The sequence below is a fragment of the Heterocephalus glaber genome, unplaced genomic scaffold (genome assembly GCF_053883595.1).
Source record: "Heterocephalus glaber isolate CG9 unplaced genomic scaffold, H.glaber_assembly_v1.0 deba00001608, whole genome shotgun sequence".
Classification (NCBI taxonomy): Eukaryota; Metazoa; Chordata; class Mammalia; order Rodentia; family Bathyergidae; genus Heterocephalus; species Heterocephalus glaber.
The window spans coordinates 25,027,460-25,047,895 of NW_028258379.1; the positions used below are offsets into that span (position 1 = coordinate 25,027,460).

Genomic DNA, 20,436 nt, shown 5'->3' on the forward strand with positions numbered 1-20,436 from the left:
TAGGCAGGGTTAACTAATGACTGAAATGAAATCCAGTCATTTAAGGAAATCTCAAAGGCTTCCCGGGGTTAGGTTGGAAAGATGTCACAAAGAGAAGGGCTGTACTTGATGCTTTTGCAATGTTTACAGAACCTATAACACAATGGAGCATGATTAATGAGACTCTTCAAACTCTAACCTATGCAATAGGACTTTGTACTTGTCATGTCTACAGATCGGCCTTTATCACCCTCATATTATAAAAATGTAAACCAGAGCCCAGTCATTTCCTAGAGGACTTACTCTGGCTTTCATCCTTAAGTAAACTAAGGCATTAAAGAGGAGACTGTCTCATTTTTTAAAATGAGAATGACATATTTGCTATATAAAATGCTTTTCCTTTAAATATTTTTACATGTATCTTTTTAATTTTGTACTTAAAATATATATATGAAGTAATTTTGCTAGAAATTGTTGTCACCTTGTGATAGATGAGGCATCTGGGCCAGCATGTCATTAAGTGATTTTCCTAAATTCTTAACTGGTTGGGAACATATTTGATTCTGGAATTCTGTTTGATTCTAATTAATAGACTGTGACAGGCACACATTTTATAAGGCATTAGTAAAAGAACTTGGCCAATTCGTAAATTTTCTCAGTACCTTCAAATGCAATTTCTATTCTTTTTCCTAAAGACTGAGAGTATAAGTGCAAAATGAAAAAAAATGTGATTTGTGTCCTTTGTAAAACATTTTAATTGTTTAAATTTAAGAACTGGTTTTCAAAATTTTCAGAATTTTGTTTCTCTGTGCATTCCAAACCCACAATTTGTTAAATGCATTCACTCTCGCCTCTCTTCCATCAGGACACTAGGGATAGGTGCTAGAAGGCTCACAGGTGCTATCGGACATGGTCATAATTCTAACCTCCTTCATTGTACCAACAGTTTCTTGTGGCCTGGAAAACAAGGTCTTCTTGATTGCAAAAAGGCCGTAAGAGAGCATACAAACTCAACTTTACTGCATTCAGCGGGCAACTTCTGTTTGAGAAAAATGAACGCAGAATACCAACCAGGGCCTGTTTCCCACAGACAACAATGATGCCAGTTGTTCTGAAGCTCCTATGTGAGGATTATAAATCTGTGCTTTGAATTCTTCTATATCATTGAAGGTAGATGTAGATAATTCTTCCTGGACATTTCCATCAGCAGCATCCAGCAAAGCATGATGATAGTTATCCAAATGTAACAGATATGACAGGTCCCTATTCAAATTTATTTTTTCTTTTGCTATTGTAGATAAAATTTTGCGGGCCATCCTCCTGGTAAAATGACATGCTTTTCAATTCCAGACATTATAGTAGAAGCCATAGAGAAAAGCCTCCTATGGTTTTGCTTATTTATTTTCTGGTGGCTCTGGAGTTGTCATCATTTGAGAAAAAAAGAAAAAGACCCTTGATCTGAGCTTTTTGATGGACAAGATGTTGCCTTTATTTTTCACTCCTTTGGCAACTGACACTGTGTCTTATTTTCTTCTTAACTCATCTGTATTGTGTATTCTTATGTTGCCAGAAAAAAAAGAAAAAAAATGACAGAGTAAAAAAATAAAACCCTAATTCTTGAATATTTTAAGAAATTAAATTGTTCTTTGGATATGTGAAAATAATTCAGAACCCTATTACCAAACACACATCTTAGTAAATAAACACCTTACCTTGAGTTTAGTAAACAAATGTTCCATGGATTTGAAAACTAGAGATTTTTTTGACAGAAGAGTGTAGACAGCAGATAATGCAAAAATTTAAAAAAAAATCCCTTTTTGGATTAACAAATCTTTTATATTTGTTGCTTTTTATTAGTTTATTTTTTCAATATATCACAGTTACCTTTGGGGATGGATATATACATATACACACATATGTGTGAGTGTGTGTGTATATATATATGTCATATCTTGGTCATTTTTAAGAGAATAGCATGGAAAGTGTACATCACTTATATTTTGTTTGTTTAGATCTGATTTTATAGATCACTTAGATGCATTTAATCAAATTGGAATTCACTTGCTATTTTGAAGAACTAGGGAACCACAGGAGAAATTGTTTAGACTTACGCATTCCTTTAACATTTCTAATATACTCTATATCCCTTATTTACCACTATTAAGATAATTCAAGTCCTATTTCTTGGTGATATAAAAGGACCTACAAGGATTTACTAAGATTAAAAGTTCATAGATGTTGACATTGTCCTTCTTAGCTTTTTAAAAATAATTCTTTTTAAACATATCTTCTACGTTGTATAATTCATGGTTTCCAGCTTTGTGAGTTACATATCCATCACAATGAATCTATGTTAGAACATCTCCACCACGGCATTATGAGCCCTCATACACATTTAGTGTTAATTCACAGTCCCTCCCCCTCCACCCAGCAGCTGGCAATCTGATTTCTGTCTTCATAGCTTTATCTTCTATGCATAGTTCTATAAATTGAATTATGATTTAATTTGGTCACTTGTGTTCAGCTTCTTTCACTGGACATGTTTTCGAGGTTCACCCATGTTGTGGTACATATCCTTAGTGTGTTCTTTTTTGTTGCAAAATAGCATTTCATTACGTGGCTACGCCACATTTTGTCTCTGCATTCACAAGTCAATGGGCATCTAGGTTGTTTCCAGTGTTTGAATATTATGAGTAATGCTACTAACAACATTTGTATGGAAGTATATGGACATATTTTCATGACTCTAAGGGAAATCCCTGACAGTGTAATTGTGAGATCATATATTGTTTATTTTTGACCTTTTATGATACCATCACATCAAACTGTTTTTCAAATTGGTTATACTATTTTACATTCCCACTGGTAATGTATGATCTTCCAATTTCTCTACTCTTTGTCAGCACCTTTTATTGTCTGTCTTTCTACTATGTCCTTTCCAGTGGGTATTAAGAAGTATCTCATTGCGATTTTTGCTTTAGATTTCTCTAGTAATGTTAGCTTTTATGGATTTATTTTTATAGCTTTAAAAGTCATGTGTTTTATGAGGATGGGATTGTGGCCTTAGGAAAATCCAGCTTTTAATTCAGATTTACCTCAAAAAATTTTTCAGAATCTTTGGTTTTGTCTATAATGACAAGAATAAATATTCCTGCCTATGTGAGAATAAAATATACAGCAGCACAGTAAGCCATCCTGTAGCGCACCTTCCAGAGATCTGACACCGACTTCTGGAGGTCTCAATTTTTCTGTCAACTTGAATATATAGTTCACACTTAAGTCTTTATTACGTTGTCTTGTGCATGTGGGCTGGGGAGCTCTCAGATAAAATAATTTATTTAGGAAAGCTTTGAGGGATAAAGGCTCTGCAAAAGGTGGCATTTTAATCTTAATTGCTCTCCACTTTCCACCAACTCTGACGTTTGATTCCTATTTTGTATTTGTTGCTCTTAAAAAATGAAATACTATACCATTTATAAAACAATAAAGGAAAAAGGAAATCCCAATATATAAACGTGAAAATACAGTAGAATCCATAGAAACAATGAATAATTCAAAACCAGAAAAATCTCAGTCTTTCTATGGCTTGATACTCTATTTGGGATCCACTAGGCAGTTCTTTAAATCACCAAAGAAAGTGGGAAGGATTTTCCCAAAATCATGCTCTGAATGATTTCTTCAGGGAAAAGATTCCCTGGACCTTTGTCAACCTGCAAAACAAGCTCTTCAGTGCTCCAAAATGACAGTTTAATCCCTGTTCCTGTACCATTGGTGGATAACAAACATCAAATAACAATAAACCTCCAAGTACTCATGGCAAATTGAGTCTTAGTCTATTTACAAAACACTGTATTAATGGAAACTTCCAAAACTTTCAAAGTGTTGAAGAGACACTATCTGTGAGCAACTATTTCTTTAAAGTTTTTATTATCAAGATTTACTGTTAATTTTATTTTTCAAAAAATTTTAAGTGGAGAATGGGGAAATATGGAAATCAAGTCGTTCCAACTGAGTAACTAAATGAGCTGACTAAATCCAGAAAGCTCAAGCACTAAATTAATTGAAGAATAAAATAAAGTAAAAGAAGCACTGGAAAAATGTTACAGTTACTTCTGTTCGTTAAGCAGAGTAAGTGTGAAAGTAAATTGGATAAGCAATTTGTGTGAGATTTTAAATGACAAAATGAAAGTGGAGCTCAGCGTTTCCTGGGTTGAGGAAGTTAATTTCCTAGGTAGGTCAAAGTTTAGCAGCAAGAGGTGGTACCTAAAGTGTTATATAGTGAGACTGTGCAGGAACTAAGCCTTCTATACCTTTGAAACTTGGAGATGTTGTGTAGAAGAAAATTACCAGCAAAACAAGAAATAGCAACATAAGTAAAACCCTCCCCATGGAGAGGCTTAGGTTTACAGAGTAAAATATGTGTCACCTTCTGCAAAGCCCACTAATTGTATAAATAACAACAGTTCATTCTTATTTTGAGCCTTGAAACATCTCACTTCAGTTGATCTTTATATATCCACAATGGACAACAGCCTTAGTTTTACTTTGCTTATTGGACAGGACGAAAATGAGGCTGGGGACCATTAACCGTGGACATAAGATGATGGAAAGTTAAAGTAAGATCTTCCAAGTTCTGAGCTTTTTGTGACTGGACAAAGCTTGAGTGATGATAAAAGTCAGTCTTGAAAGCTGTCTCTGCCTTATTATGTGTGGTATAAGTTTATTTCTGGAGTATTTCAATATATGCAGGGAGATAATGCATACCATTTTTAATGCCAAAGCTTATTTACACATTCAATTAAAGTTGTTTTCTCAGACTAATATGTCACTTCTCTTCATGAGCATTAAACCTAGATACAGAAACTTGGTAACATTTTCTACAATGGCAGTATCTAAGATTGAGTAAGACCCTGGGTAGATCTTTCATCTCTTTTTACACTCTTTTTAAAAAGGCCTTTCCCTCAGTTATTCCTCCCAGTGTGGCTGGAGAATGTTTGCATCAAATTTTGCCAGCTTCCCTTTGGAACAGAGAGCAACTGCTTAACAAACGGCAGGTTTATGTAAGAGGAAATCTCCATGGTTTAAATGTGCTTTTGTTTCCTGTCAGTATGTACCTTCTGTTTTTGTTCACGCACAATCATCTTGTAACCTGTAGAAAGGCAAAGAAACCAAGGCCTGGGGAAATAGATATTCAAACAATTATGTACACACTGATTTTCCACTGATTTTCTTGGCCTAAAAGGCTTTCCATGAGACAGAAGATTCCAGGAGGTGAAGCTGCTGTATGCAGAAGACTGGATATAAAAATAATGTCACATAATATCTTGTAAAAATCAATACATTATTCAAAAAGCCTCATCGTCACTTGAATGAGGCCTTCTCACTAGAGCAAACCTGTTTCAGGCCACTGAATATTTTGCACATACAAACTGCATTTCTGTAATGAGCATATAATCATGTGTTTATGTGTCTCTGTTAGACTGTGAATTTTGAAAGAATCAAGACTAGATCTATTTATCAACAAGTGGCTATGTTTTATGTTTCTTATAGATGTTTTATGTGTTATTATAACATGATATTTCAAAATCAGAAGGGTATGCATTTCTGTCATAGGCTCACGTGGGTCAAGCTATACTCACAAAGAGAATGTCATGGATTTGGAGTATTTTCTACTCTTGAGAGAGAAAAAAAAAAAACGCCTCTCCAAAATGTACTAGCCATGGATTTCCTCACAGTGGTCCTCACCTTAGAGGAAAGCATGCATTTCTCTCAACTTGCCAGAGGAGCTTATTTGTAACAGTAACAAGTGTATTTTGAGCATCTAGCAGGTGAAAAGTTGCTGTATGGCATACTAGAAAACAGGAAAGGGAAATTTAATTAACTCTCTGAAACCCCAAGATCTTGTTGAGGCTAATAGAGAGCTAATATCACTGTAAAGGAGAATGAAATGAGCATCATACTAATGGGAAACTATGAAAAAGAGAACTAGAGAAGAAGGAACATTTCAAAAGAATTAACAGGATTTGGAGAATGATTGGGATTGGGAATCATAAAACACTGATTGGTTGAAAATGGCTGCAACATAAGTAGACAGACCACCGCTTTTCTAAGAAAATATTCCAGGCTTTTCTTCAATGCTGCATAGGAAGAATTCTCTGGGAGATTATTCCTGAGTCAATGTCATATTTGTGATGTTTCAGGTAACATTAATGTTTATTTTGCTCACTTTAAAATCCTAAATGCATGAAAGTGGACTGAGTTTAGTGACTCACTTTTAAAGAACAGAGTGTGAAAAGGGCAGATAACCTTATATGAGAGGAACCTAGTACAGAATATCTTAGGTGACGTTAACATAATCAATGTTACCTGACTGGAAATGATGAGTAAGACTTACTTTTGCTCTAAGACCCATAACTAGAGTCTGACCATGAGACAATATCAGACAAACCCAAACTGAGAGAAATGCTTCATCATTACTTTTCAAAACTTACAGTGTCATAAAAAAAATATAGGAAAATAACTGTCACAGAACACAGGAGAGGTGATGACTAAAGGCCTTATGATGGGTCCTGAAACAGGAAAGAGACATTAATGGAAAACACGATGAAATATGAAAAAGCTTATGAAAAGTTTGCAGTTAAGAGAAAGGAAGCAATGTTTGTTTCTTAATTTTGACAAACATTCCAAGCTAATACAAGATCATAATATTAGGGGAAGCTGACAAGGTTTAGATTGGTGTAATTTGCACATGTTTTGAAAGCTGAGACTATGCGATGTCATGAAAATATCATTAATAACAACAAGAAGTCAGATTTTTAAGGCACTTTCACCTATGCTGACTCACGATGGTACAATGTTATAAGGTCTGTTGCACCCGGATCTTTAAGTACGTTCATTTTGTAAATGAAGAAGCAATGGCTCTTAAGTGAACATAACCATCCTAACTATCACTGCTTTGACCTTAAACTATGGTCTTCTGAAGCAGATACTGTGTTAGTTTTACTTTCACCATGTATAGAAAGATAGGCCAATGTAGCTGTATGAGTAGATGAGGAAGGAGGGAACAATCACTAGGGAGAGGGTAAAGAAAGAGTCTGAAGGGTTTGCTTTCAGTTGAAATGAAAACTTCTCCAAGGACTGAAATCTTAAAGATAACTAAGGAGCAAACCTCCTTTTTTTCTCTTTTAATATTTCAGATTTGATTTTTGTTAATGCTCTGCCCTCTTCTTTACCCTTCTGTATTAGTGGCAGTTTCTCAATGAAAATAATCTAATTATCAATTTATGAGTGGGCAAAATTATTACACTTTGGAGTCCCTGAACAACGTTTCCTGCTCTTTTTTTCCCCTCACACCCCATCATCAGATTTCTAAACCTAACTCAGATGGGCCATGTGGATAAAAATTTTATTTCAAAGATTCCCTTCATACATTTGGTGTGTTTTTTCCTCAATTTTTTTGTCCCGATTACAGTACCTACCAATATATCCTTTAATACGGAGAATATATTCACAACAGAGTTTTCTTATAATTTAAAAACAGCAAGGATTGAAAATACAAATTCTAAACCTTTGCGACCATCCCCTCCCCCCTTCTGCGACTCACACCCCCCCCCCCGCCCCCAGGGGCATTAATCAGAAAGGGAAACCTGTACAGGTCCATGTTGCCCTGAAACAGAAATGTGTCCTTAAGGATGACATCATTAGACTGTCCTCTCAGATCCAGGTCTCAAAAAAGGAAACTCCTGCAGACACTAGGTACACTTACACAGGAAACAGATCCTTAAAGACAGGTAGAAGATCTGTCCTAAAATGTGATCTTCCCTTTTGATTGCCGAGCTTGAAGCACTATCCCTATGCTTTGCTGCCACCTTGGCAAACTGGAAGGATTTGCAACGGAATTCTTCACAGGGAGGGCTGAAGCAGCTCTCGCCGCCTGAGTGGGCTGCCAAGGCTGCCAGAGACATCTGAAGTGCCTGTAAGAGTCTCATTGCCCTGAGCATGTGGCACAGAAATTAGAACATCTATCGGGTGGAAAAGCACACTTTCTCTTTCTAAAACAACCAGTTTCAGCACGATTCACGTGTCATCCTCTGAAAACTTTCTACAGGCTTCTTCTTTAGTCCGGAAGGGAGACTGAAAAGGTATCTGGTTTTGCACTCTGAGAGATGTCCCGGCTCATTTGGGCTGGACAGTGACCTCAGAGGCGTTGTAGGGACACGTTTCTCTTTAAGTTTCCTTTCTTCCTCTTCCAGACGCCTTGCCTGCAACTCCAGTTAACTCCTTGGGAGTCCAGGACGCTTAGTCAATGCTGTTTTCTAAATGCATGGCAGATACATTCTTTGCTTTAACCTCTTTGAAAGGATTTGGGAAAATGTTGCCAATTAAAATCAGCCCCTAAAGCTGACCTGCCCTTTCAAGGTTGAACTCAGCTGTTCTGTTTTTGCACAGTCATTCTCGTTTGTGTTTCCGTTTTTACTAAAAGTGGCCTCTCTCCCCACCCAGTCATTCTCTCCCGGTTTCCCCATTCACACTCCTCCTCCCAATCTTCCGATGTCTCGGTCTCCACTATCTGACTGTGTCTTCCTTATTTGAGTTTGTGTAGTCTGTCTTACTCGTGCCCTGGCTGGGCAGGTGGGAGGCAGCTTTCCTGGTAGCTTCCTTTAAATCTAGCACGAGTGGGAGGTGCACTCCACAATTCGTCTCGCACACGCAATAGTAGTTAAACGCTAGAGCTGGAATCAGCTAAGAGGTCCAACCTTCAAAGCGCAGCAAGGGGAGGAAATAATCCAGGGGGCGGGGGATAGAGAAGGAAAGGAAGAAAGAAAAAAAACCAACTTTGCTGGCAACTTCAATAAATCCGGTAACTGGCGGCAAAAAATAGATTCCTAGGAGGGCTGGGTCTGGTCCGGATGAAACGCCGGGGCTCCTTCGCCTGCTCGAGTCTGGCGCAGGAAGCCCGCCACTGGCGTCTGGCCCCGCGAGTGCCCCAGACAGCTCCACGCCCACGCTGGAAACGCTCGCGAACAAAGCTCTGGCCCCTGGAGCCGCCCGCGGATTCCCAGTCGATTGGAGCTTCTGCGAGGAGTGCAGGGCGCACACAGGGTTAAGTTAGTTCCCTCCCTGGTAGGAGGGAGAGGAGGGGGAGGGGAAAGCAGCCTACGGTCTCGGGCTGGGCACCTTGTAGTTAGTTGTACGTGGGAAACCTGTCGCCTTCACTTGCGAGTTCGAGTTCGGTATCACCCATTGTCACCGCGGAGGAAGCAGCGCTCGGAGATAACATCATTGCTCGCGATCTCCGCGCCGAGGCACCGACTTGGCCGGGCTCGAGGGCACCTCCGGTACCAGCTCCAAGTGCCCAGCAGCGGCAAGGCGGCAGCTCCGCCCGGTCCACTGAGCCCCGGGACCGGGGTGGCAGTTCTCGACGATGGGCAGGAGGGACCTCGGCGGTGACCCCTAAAACAATACCATGCCCCGGGAGCCCCTCTGCTGCCGAGCCAGCTTCTTCCCTTTCCACCTCCCCGATCCTGTCGGATTCGGATGAGCCCAGTGCGAGGAGACGCGGCCGCCAGGTAAAGGGACTGGGGCGCCAGGTGAAGTTTCTAGAGCCCGGTCTAACTAGCCACCTCTTTGGGGGGATTGGTGCCCGTGGGGGTTGGTCACCCGAGGTGGGGGTGTTCTGGGCTTTGTCACTCACCCTCAAAGCAGAATGGGCTTCTTAGAGGCACCCTGACTTTAAGGCCATCTATCTGCAGGTCGAATCCACCTTCTTTAAGGAGTTTTGTAACTGAGCTCTGGGTCACCTCGCAAATCTGCCTACCCGCTACGTGCATCGATCCGGATCCGAATCGGGCTTTTCTAGATCCCCTAAGCTCCTAGGAGTCTAGCAGCTCATTTTCCCAGAATAAATCTCTGAACTTCCAAGAGTAACAACCTCCCTTCCTCATCTGCTTTTAATGCCTCCAGGGTTATCAAGCAGTTATATCGAAAGTCACCAGCCCGACCCTGCCCGCAACCCTGGATAGATTAGCGGCTGAAATGATGCAGTGGATGCTAATTCGTTTTCGGTCGAGTTGGGGGAGGGTGGTTCTTTTCCTCACCCCTGCTGGTCCTACCGGGCTGGGGGTCGCGGAGCTGGGCCCTCTCGCCTTCCTGGCCGGCGGGAGGGGGCGGCGAGGGCGCTTGGAGCTCGGGAGGCTGAACCCGAGTCTCGTTCCGCGTTCCCCGCGCCGCGAGCCTGGGACGCAGGGGTCGGGCGGGCGACGCCCCCCGGAGCCGAAGGTAGAGCGGCTGAAGCGAGGCCTAGCCAGCTCCCACGGTGTCCGTCCCGGATGGGGCTGTGGGCCTCCCCGAAAGATCCTTCCGCCCCGCTGACCAGTGCAGCTCGCCCTCGCGCAGGGCGCCGGCGTGATCGCTTCTCCTTCGTAATCAGACCCGAGATCAAGGTGCCAAGTTAAGAAGCCGGCACCAGCCAAGGAAAAGACACCACAGGGAGGAGGGTCGCTGGGGCGGGCTGGACCCACACTGGGCGCCTGGGAAGCTCGGGAGCAGATGGGGCTCCCGCCAGCGGCTGCTGCAGGCCGAGGCCGCCGCTGCCGTGGCCGTGGCCGTGGCCGTGGGCGCTTTGCTCCCGGAACCTCCCGGCAAGATGGCACTCACTGCTCCCCTCGGGTGAGCGCCCCCGCCGGGGCCTCCTCCCCTGGATATTTATTTTACATGACTTGGGGAGATGAGGGCTGCGCACACGTAAGGCAACGCGTTTTACAGTCGCCTTTGCATAACGCACTGGAAACTTCGGCAGGCCTTCATGAGTTGGAGGAGTGTACTGTATCCGAGTTGTGCACGTGTGAGCGCGTGTGTCAGCGCGCGTCTGGGTGGATCCATGCGTGGTTTGAGAGACGAATCGGGCGTTTCTCCAAGTCGTTTTAAATTGACGTAGGCGCTCGAATACATGAAAGCGCTGGAGACGACAGGGGTGCGCAGGAAATAAAAACAATCAGGGAAGCGGTGCCAAGTACTCAGGCTTTGAACTGAGGACCCGGTGTGCAGTCGCGCCAGGGACGCGTCCGGAAATCATCCTCAGCCGGTGGCAGGCACCGCCCCAGCCCGACTCTTCCACTCTGAGAGCGATCCCTAGGGTGTTGAGCCTGGGCTGCTTTCAAACTTGGGGTTGCGTAGCCACAGGGAGAGCGCGTCCAGCGCTAGACGCGGGCTCTTTCTCCCTCTTCTGTTCAGATTCAGCCTCTCAGGACTTGTTAAAACCTGACAGCGATTTACTGTAGGCTGGGCGCGCCGCGAGGAAGCGGGGAGCAAACCAGACCCTCTGCCCCCAAGAAAGAGACCCCCCCACACAAACACACCTCAGGTGTTCTTAGATTACTCCTTAACCTTTGCAAAGAGATTGCTAAACGGAAAGATCGGACTTCTTTAGCTGTCCAGCCTGTTTCCTCAATCTTTGGAGCAGAATTTTTGATTGTCCATTGCGACCTACAGGGACCTAAAACTCCGCTGCTCTTGGCAAGCAGTAGCCAGGGTGATACGAGAAAGTGGCGATGTTTAAAATTATCATGTCAAACTCCGGATTATATGCCTGATTAAAGTTTATTTAAGAAATAGGTCTGGGACGAGGGAACCCCCGAGGGCGGTGGGGGTGGGCCACATCACCAAGGTTGTCTGCTTTTGAAATCACGCCATTTTGGTTCAGAGCCTTGCTATATTTTTAACCTCTAATCTCACATTTCGATCATTTCTCAGAGTCTAAGCAATTGATCCTCCCGCCTGGCAGGACAGCGTTAAACAGACCCGGGGGAAATCGCCTCTCAGGGTTCAGAGGGTGGCGTCGGTCCTGAGGGCTGGGGCGGGTGCAGCGCGGAGAGACGGAGAGAGGCGGTGGCCGGGTCAAGGTGGCACCCGCAGGGGCAGCCCCAGGGCTCTGAAATTCTCTCCGGGGTGGACGGGGTTAAAAAGCCCAGTCTGACTTCGCCTCTTGGAAAGCTTAGGGTTGCAGCCGCTCCTCCCAAGCATTCTTTAAACCAGAAAAGTGGGAGGGACTCAGGGAGGGAGCAAGAAAAGGAGGGAGGGAGAGAAAGAAGGGAGCAAGACGAGGAGCGCGCCAGAGCGCGGGGACCGAGGGAGCGAGGGGCACGGGAGCCGCGGAGGCGAACCCGCGGCTTCAGCGCTGTAAACACCTCCCGGGGGTGTCGGGAGGGGTGGGGGCGGGGACCTCGGAGCCTACATTAGCCGGGCCGCGTCGGATCGAGGTAGCAGTGGGCTCGGAGCAGCCTCTAGACCCGGGCCGGGCGGCCGCAGCAGTTAGAGCAGCCCCGCGCCGCCCCCGCCGCCCCCCGGGCTCCGCCGGCCCGCGCCCCGGAGCCGGAGTAGCGCGCGCCTGGCTCTCCCGCCGACCCCGGGATCCTTAGTCTCTGGGAGTCCCGGCGCCGCCGAGGGGCCGCTCTCCACCGCCTTCCCCGCTCGCCCTACTTCTTTTGGGGTCCGGAGAGGGGGAGGCAGAGGAAGAGCGGAGGCGGGAGCGCTCGCGGTCGGAGCCGAGAAAAAGTGGCATGCCGGAGCCCCGGAGGCGGAGGTGGCTGAGCTCGGGGGAAGATGAAGCCTCGGCTCCGTAGGGGACGTAGGCGAGAGCGAGCCCGGGCGCCCACAGGCTTTGGGGAGGCGCGCGCCGCTCTACAGCTCCGGCCTCGGCTCCCCCGCGCCCTGACGCCGCGGGCGACCGGGCTTGGCTCCCCCAGCCGCCGCCGCCGCCACCCGGAGGAGAGCAAAAGTTTGGATCTGGGGGCGGGCGCCGCGCCGAGCGGGATTACCACCCGGGCTGCAAGGAGACCTCGACGGCCTTGGCAGGTAACGCGCGCCCGGAACCTTCTCCCCGCCCGCCCTCTGCGGGGCTCCTGCTGCCTCCGGGAGCCTCCCTTCGCCTGCCCTGACCGAGGGAAGCTCAGGTTCGGGATCCCGAGGATGGGTACCTAGCGCTGGCAAATCTGGAAAGACCTTAGGGGGCTCCGTGTCGCCAGCTGCGCGCGGAGGTGAATCCCGCACCGGAGCGGGTGAGAACGCTCGGCCCCAGCTGGTGCCCCACCTTGTTCGGCTCTTGGGAAATTTGGACTGTGAATCCAGGGGCTTTTGGTGTGCCACCAGGAGGGTAAATGATTGATGGATCTCACTCACCCCCACCGCCGCTCCATTTAGCTTAAAAAAAAAAATGATTTGAGTCTACTTACTCTCATTTGCCTGCTTCGTTTAGCTGGCTCGGGACAACAAATTTGAGAAGGAGTGTGAACATTGCAAACAAGGGGAATTTTTTTTTCCTTGTGACGTCTGGAGTCCTCTCTCCATTCACCTTCCAGCGTCATAAAATAGGAACTTCGGAAGTCAAATTTTCCTTGCGGGCTGAGATGAAACATGCTAGTCATTGGTGGTGTGAATTTGCAGCGATTATCTGTGTGTGTGTGTGTGTGTGTGTGTGTGTGTGTGTGTGTGTGTGTGTGTGAGGGCAGGGAGACGGTGTTGCAAGGGTATCCCCACCCCACCCTATCGCCGTGGTAGAGATGCCCTGCTATGCTGGGGAAAGTGAGTGAGTGGCCGCCTCCTTTGTGCATTGAGCCTTGGGGCACCACAGAGAAGACCCTCTGTTTCCCCGCAGCCTTCCTTAGGCTAAGGAAATAGCTGCTCCTCATTCCTAGAGTGAAAAGATTCTAACCCCAACTCCCCAGGGCCCCTTCAAGCCCCCGCAGAGTTTTGAGTTTCATCACAGCTGCTATCGTCTTTATTATTATGATCATTACTAATTCACCTGGAAACTCATCATGCCTTCTCCTATGAATGGAAAACAGTTTCCAAGAGCTTTTGATTAATTTTAATGGAGGGAATCTCTTTGTAAAGCTTACAGTAAGCTAATCAAGTAAGTGCAAGGCACAACTCCGTGTAAATGCTCGCGCAGGAGTGCAAGGTGCTGATTAGATTTCTTTACATGCTGCATTTGCTATGCAAAGCCTCTTCTAAATGGGAGCTATTGCTCCCCTTTCAGCTGGGAGGTTCTTTAATCACACAGGGTTTCAGGGAGCTTTGGAGCATGTCCACTGCTCACAGGCTTATTGCTAAATTTATTATGTCTAACTTCCCCCAGCCAAAAGCTAATATGAAGGCTAGCATCCATATCAGGACCCAGATTGTCTGTGGGCTTAACTCCTGTGACCTTATCAAATCTCCAATGAAAGGATCCCCAAAACATTTGAGGTAGATAGAATGCAGGCTGGCATTTGCCCTGGGATATATTTGGTTGTTGCAATAGGAATGTAAAATTTTAGGTCAGTATATGAAATGTTAGAACTGGATCATTATTACTCTTAAATCACTAAGCAACATATGCCAGATACATACGATCAGCAGGCCACCATATTAGAAGAAAATCAATCTTTAGATAATACCAGTAACAAGATAAGTTGCTTATTTCTACACAATGCTCTTGCTCCTGAAAGAACTTTCTTTTTCTCCCCTCCTCAAATCGAGAAACAGGAGAGGGTTAAACCATTTAAGAAATTTAAATAATCACAGATGACTCTCCAACACTGTATTGTCATGTTGAGTTGCAAATACCCATGACTGGAGGAGGTTGGAAGATGAGATTTCAAACATTATTCCGTGTTTCTGCCAGTGGGTACATGGAATTGTGAAAAGAATTGGACTAGCTGTACTGTAGCAGAACCTATTACAAGCCTAGCATGGAAGAAAGGCTAGTACGGTATTTTTTTTAACACTTCAGTAGTTTCACTGCAGATTTTGAAATTCCAGGGGATGCTTTTAACCAAAGAAAGTAGATTCCCAAATGTTGCCATACTGGGCTATCCTGGAGTCCCCAAGGCAGTCATGGCTTTTCCTGTATGCTAAGTTTCAGATGATGTGATCTTATAGGAGTTTGACTTTGACCAGCTGGATCTAATTTGAACCTTCTCTGATGCTCGGTTACATTTATATTCTGTCTTGCTGAAGAGTTTGATTTAGGATTTAGACATATCTCCCTAAAGCAATCTCATATTTTCTGAGTTTGAAGTTGTGATTTCAAGGGAGTCTCCAGTGTTGTCCAAGTATAGAAGCCTGGTTGTATAGAGACTCAATTCGAGCATGGCATTTAGTTTGACTCTTCAGATCTGTACTTTCCAAGGAAAATTGCTACTTCTGTGATCATCAGCAGTGTCTGAAGTTAAGAACAGCAGGGAGGGAACCTAGTGTCTTTTCAGTAAGCTTTCTGTTTAGAGGATTCAAGAAAGGTCAGGGTGATGGAATATTACTTCTATTCAGATCACACCTGTCTGCATAATCATCTTTTGGTATCTTCTTTAATTTTAAGTTCGTTTTTCACTACATTGCTTTCATAACTTGGTGGTTTCTGCCACAGTGATTCAAATTCAGTCCATTAGTGACCTCTATCTGTGAAAAGTGAATACTCTGTTTTTCTTCCTTCTCATCAGTCTGCAAACAATCTTGAGGGGAAAGCCCATCAGCTTCTTAGTTCTTTGTGAATATTTCAGTTTTTCTAATTTGATTTTTAATAATGAGTTCAGTACAGACAATATTATTTAATATCAGTAATAAAATGTGATGGGCTAATAAAGTCCACTAAGTGGTTTCACTATTTAGTATAGGCAATATGTTGAACATAAATAAAACACCAGAGCTGTCCACTGGCAGTAAAAGGGTTATATAGTTGGATAGACTATTGTTTTGAGACTCACAAAGCTGCTGAATATAAGTGAAATTTTATTGCCTCTAAGTGCTTACATAACAAGGGGAATTTGAGACTAGCTCAGAACATATATGTGGTAATTAGACTTCATAGTAGCTGCATGTATGTCTTTAAATTCAGCTCTGCTTCTGCTGTGAACTCATGGTAGAGATCAAGGACGAGGTGGGCGTGTGTAGGGCATTTGTAAACACATGGTCCTTTTTAAGGAGACTTGTAAAATCTGATTCCTTTGTTTTCTGAGTGTATTCAAATAGAAATTGCAATTTTAGTTGATTATTCTAAATGCTAAGTTTACTGAATTTTTTAGGTGGGTGGGTACCGTTATCTGACATTTTCCAGATGGTTTTTGATGTAGTGGTATTTGGGGATATGGAATTTTAAGGAGATTTTGGTTTTTTTTCCTTTGGGCAGATTTTAGGCAAAAAAATTTTTTAAAGACCAGTTTGTGTTATTATGGAGTTTACACAACCATTATAGTACCTCAGCCAACTTTCCTACGTTTTCTGTACTCCACATTTCTTTGCTTTTGTGAAACTGTATTTTCTTCTTAAAGTACGTGTGTCGAGTAGAAGTATCAGCATGTTGTTACTCGTTCCAGGAATAAGTGATCTCTAATGAAGTATCTGTTTATAGTAAAACACATGCATACACACCCCAAGAATCATTTTTCAGACAGAGATTCTTTTCAAGGTTTTAAGTATGTTCCTTTTTTAAGAGCTATGATGCAAATATTGTAATAAAAATATCCTGTGTTCTGATGAATACAGAGACCTAGTTCAGTGGCATAAAACAATAAAACACTGTATTAGCAAAATAATCAGTGGTATTTTGAGTACATGGTTAAAATCTGTTAGAAACTTCATGGCTTTTTTTTCCTCCTGGCAAATTTCGCATCTACCAGTTTTTTGCTTTTCTTTGATTCCTTCTGCTTGTGGCTCTTTGAAGTGATTCAAAATTAAACAGTAGCTACTTTTTAGGGAAATTCATCATCTTATGTCCAGGATTCCAGAAGAGTTAATGATGCAGAAAAAGTCCTGTAAAACATCTTTCTAAAAGAAGTCGTTCTCTTGCAGGCTTCTCGCTTGCTGGCCTCCTGTACCATTTGCAGTGAATTGGAACTCCGTTATTTATTTATTTTTCAAATACCACCTTTAACTTAATTTGATGTGGGATGTGTTTTTGCAAAAGCATGCAGTGCCATGTGTCCTGAGTTGCCCAAACAAAGCAGTGTGGTTGTTACCGATCTGTAATAAGGGAAGGTCAAAGAAAGTTATCCTCATATAATTTGAGATGTCAAAAGGCCACATTCATGATTCTCAAACACTGGTCAGTTATTCTGCTAATACTTACTAAGGATATACTTTTCCTGGTGGCTTAGTGGTTAAAGACCTCAGCCATTTTTGGAAGCATTCAAAAAATAAATCTCGGGGGCTGTTAACCATTAGGTGTTCATTAGAACTGACTGCGCCAGGATAGTTTTTCTTTCTTTTTTTTTCCCCCTCACTTTCCTCTCAGGTTGCTTTAAAGGAAATGTGCAAGAAAATTGGAAAAAAGACCTTTCCTCCATCTGCAGGTCATATTGTTATATTCCGTTCTCTTCATTAGAACTTTCAAGATAGACATGAAAGAATCTCCCATATATACCTTTGAAGAACCGGAAGGCTTTTGGTTCTAAACCCACTGAAAAATAGAAGATCTTCAAGTTCCTAGAGACAATTAGGCCTCAGAACACTGAAACCACCTTTAACAGGGACTAAAAGAACAACGGCTCCTAAAATGGGTTCATGAATGTACTGTTCATTGAAGTCCACAAGGGTCACGTGGCTGTGGCCGAATGGAAAACATTAGACACATATCAGTCCTGAAATAGGTTCACATGCTGGTGTCACTCTTAGTCCCAGCTGCCTATGGGTGTCACTGTCATGAGAATCCAGTTTTGAAACAGCTTCTGTGATAGATTTCTCCCTTATTCCTCCAGAATGTGGACTCAGGTACTTAGAAGAAGGAAATTATTCAGGGAATTGTAAAGCACATCACACATATGAGATAAAGAGCACATGAAAGATCAGGGGAATAATTTTAACCATCAATGGCCATAGAGGGCCCAGAGAGCTCTTTTTAGACTGATTTCAAAACAGATTCCTAGCCCCCTCCATATACACCAGCCCTTATATTTTTTTGGTTCTCCCATAAACAGTTTCATTTATTCTTCAGAACTGTCTCTGAAGTCGGAAGCCCTAACCACCTAGCTTCTGACTGGGAAACTGGAACAACAAAGAAGTGAAGAGCTATCTAAGACTGTATGAAATTCATGATGAACATTTATTTGACATTTTATTACACAGATGGAGAAATCTCCAGATACAGTTTAGAAGTTTCATGCTTTACAAACCCACCTCAAATGATCAGACCTAGGTGTTTTTATTAAGATAAAAAAAATTGCAATGATGGAAATAAGTAGTTTTCCAATAATAGAATTCACTATTTTGCCAGGATTGGCAAATTTGTCTGTTCTGAATAATTTTCTGATATTGCCATTTGGCCCCTTATCCATGATGGTTAAGTGGGAAGTAGAGGGAATATTTTTGAGAAAAGAAAAGAAAATCTGCATATTCATTTCAGCATAGTCCTTCCTGTATTTGACCTTGTATGAATTGCTTAATCTCCTGGAGGTTTAATTTCCTCTCTGCAGAGTTCAACAGAGTTGTTGAGAGGTCAAATAAGATTAATGTGTGTGAAAATGTCTCAATAACAATATCTTGTTATATCCTCAATAAAGAGGCCTTATTGAAATTGATTCATTTATCACTGTATGATGTCTCATGCTGCTATAGGCTAGTTTGTATTTTATATGATAACATACCTAGAGGACCCTGCCCTTTAGGAGCTTTTCTTCTCATAGATGGGTTTGATCCAAATTCTGATATACCTGTTGGCCCCTCATATAATTGTTTTGCATTAATCTAATGATAGCCGCTGTCCTTTATGACTGCTCTACTTTGATGCAAGTACTGTATCCTTTTCCAGCATAAAGGATAAATAGGGTGAGTTGAGTTCAAGGCCCCAACTATCCTCCCTTGAAGCTTTGCTTTGCTGATTGAAACTGGATTTGTTACAAATAGTTTCCACTGAGGATCTTTCTTGAAAGTAATTTCATCAGTGTTCCATGAAAGAGGTGGCTTCTGTTTTTGAAGGGCTGTAAACTTTAGCCAGCTACAGTACCTTTGGCAAAAATAGTAGTAACAGAAAATTTAATAATTTAAAAATTTTTGCTTTGCAAAATAAGCCAGACTGGTGCAAAAGGCCACCTTTTTAGTGTGTTGGCAGATCTAAGCTTACTACCAGTGAATATAAAGATTTGACTTATTAGGGTGCCAATATACACCGAAGGTAGTCTATTTTGATGGCACTCGTGTCACTAAACTCTAGTGGAAGGTTTTTTTGCAGTGTATTTCTGTCCATTTTGTTCAGTTGTATTTTTACAGTTGTTAGATGTTGGACACTTAATCTGAAGTGTTCCAAAAGTGATCGTGCTTATTTCATTTTGCTAATTTGTTTACATTTAGGCCTTTGTAAAGGTTAACTCTTGATTGTTTTATGTTGCTTAGTTGAAGGCTTCAAAAACACATGCAGGTGTGAAGTGTGTATCTGAAAACGTACGGACATGATTAGGTTGTGATTCTTGGTCAGAATGAATATTTCAATCACGATTTGAGGTACTAAATCTGTAGCTAAAAACATTCTCTTTCATTTCTGATTTGCTCTTTGTGAAAGTTATGAAACCTGCTTTTATTTTTTCAGGTGATTAATGTTTTTGTAGTCCATTGTAAAATACATAGCCATACAAATACATTTTAGAGTAAAAATTATTTTCATAGCTTGGCAAAATTAATCTGAGTATCTTTTGTTCTGGCATTGTTGAAATATGTAATACTATTTTAAGAAAGATAATATTTTCTGTTACTCTGAGGAGTTCTCATAAAATCAGAAGAATCTGTAGATATATGCAATGGGATTTAGAATGAGTTTGTGTCTATCATTGAAATTGCCCAAAGTTAAGATTTAGATACTGTGAAGAGGGAGGATTGTTTCCCCTAAAGCTAGGTGGAGCAAATCTAATTTAACCCCAATCTCTTCGACATAATAAAATAATGAGATAACCTGAATCATTTTAAATTGGAGATTAAGGAAACTTTAAATGAAGAAAAGCACAAAATGGAACCAGAAAATAGACATTTGTGTCATTGGCAGGGTCCTGATAAAGATCTTATGCCCTGTAGAAGCAGGAAGTATGTACCTGATGCTGAGGAAGCATCATTCATTAATTCATGAGATGATTTGTAGCACTTACCATGTAACAGGTGTAGACTCCAGGCTTGGGTGTGCAATGAAACCAAAGAGTGCAAACATAGGTAAGGTAGGGGCCTTTCCTCAAGGTTAACTGGCTAGCGAGGAGACAGAGGGAAACATGGGACTGTGTTGCATTTCGGTTTTGTACATGACTGAAAACAGTGCAGGCAACACTGTTAGGGTAAGTGTGCCTCCAGTGCATAGTATTAGTGAAAAGAACTCCATTTGGAGGGAGCTCGTCTAGGGTTCTATGTTGGCTCTGCCACTTACTCATTTTATAAATGAGACCAAAGTTTCAAATGTCTTTTAGTCTTGGTCTCCTCAACTCGAAAATGGAGAGGCCTAGGAGCGTAGCT

The 20,436-nt window shown here is 42.6% G+C and overlaps 1 protein-coding gene across 2 annotated transcripts in view; it reads left to right on the top strand.

Annotated features, from left to right (window-relative positions):
- Window positions 1-7,370: 7,370 nt before the first annotated feature.
- Window positions 7,371-20,436, top strand: part of Flrt2 (fibronectin leucine rich transmembrane protein 2) — a 98,059-nt gene continuing 84,993 nt past the window's right edge. Inside the window, exon 1 of one of the 2 annotated variants that reach the window (XM_004837098.3) lies at window positions 7,371-9,548. The gene's annotated coding sequence lies outside the window, so the exon portion shown is untranslated. Of the gene's footprint in view, window positions 9,549-12,693; window positions 12,832-20,436 lie in introns of those variants that run through there. The other variant, XM_021245459.2, reaches the window with a different exon arrangement.